The sequence below is a fragment of the Vombatus ursinus genome, unplaced genomic scaffold (genome assembly GCF_900497805.2).
Source record: "Vombatus ursinus unplaced genomic scaffold, bare-nosed wombat genome assembly UNPS02014935.1, whole genome shotgun sequence".
NCBI classification, from domain to species: domain Eukaryota; kingdom Metazoa; phylum Chordata; class Mammalia; order Diprotodontia; family Vombatidae; genus Vombatus; species Vombatus ursinus.
In genome coordinates this window covers 1866593-1867686 of record NW_020954713.1, presented here as the reverse complement: position 1 = coordinate 1867686, position 1094 = coordinate 1866593, and positions in this window count along the sequence as shown.

Here is a 1094-nt window from a genome sequence, read left to right as displayed (position 1 = left end):
AGAAAAGGCAGAAATTCTTGCTGAGGGCCTAGCAAAAGCCTTGACTCAGCATGAGTCCTCCTCAGCCTTGGTTCCTGAAACGTCATCTTTCCAGCAAGAAGTTCTCAAGCTTGGGTACAATGCTCTTTAGAGTGAAAAGCTAGCAAAGATCCACAGATTCCTAATCCAAGGGCTTGAGTGCTTAGTTTATGATAAGCATTCAAGAAACCTCCCTAATTTTAATCTCTGAAAGCTAAACTGTAATCCAGATAGTGGTTATTTGCTCAGTAGCTACTAAAAAGCTTTGGGGTTCAGAGTTCCCAAATTTTCAGATTCTGTCTTTATTTTTATCTAATGTAAATGAATGGGTGAGAAAACACATAGAGATAATCTAAGCCTAGAGGTCAAGGTTACTGTCTTAGCTATTCACTTAACCTCATAGGGGCAGCTAGGTGGCTAAGTGGATAGAGTGCTGGCCCTGGATTTCAAACCTGAGTTCAAATTTGGCCTCAGACACTTACTAGTTGATTGGGCAAGTCACTTAACCCTGCTTGCCTCAGTTTCCTCTTTGGATGAAATGAACTGGAGAAGGAAGTGGCAAAACACTGCAGTATCTTTGCCAAGAAAACCTCAAATGGGGTCACAAAGAGTTGGATGTGACTGAAATGACTGAACACCACCACCACCACCACCACCACCACCACCACCACCACCACCACCACCACCACCACCACCACCACTACCACCACCACCAACATAGCATTCATCCTGTTTACTTCACAGGGTTGTTTTGAGAAGGTGCTCTGTAAGTCTTAAAGCACCAGAAGAGTGATGGCTGTCTCATGTCTTGTTGAGGTAGGACAGTGTGGGATAGTAGGAGAGTCTAAAGTCAAAGGACCTTGGCCTCAAATCCTGATACTTAGGACCTTTACAACTCCATCTTTCAGTTTCCTTGCCATGAAACAAAGATGTTGGATTTTACTTGGAGTCTATGAACTTGTAAGTGTGTGTGTTTTAGAATTTTGATAACCATATTTCCATATAATTGGGTTCCTTTATAATCCTATCCATTTTGTTTTAGGCAGTTAACAACCTTATTCTGAGAAGGCGGTCCA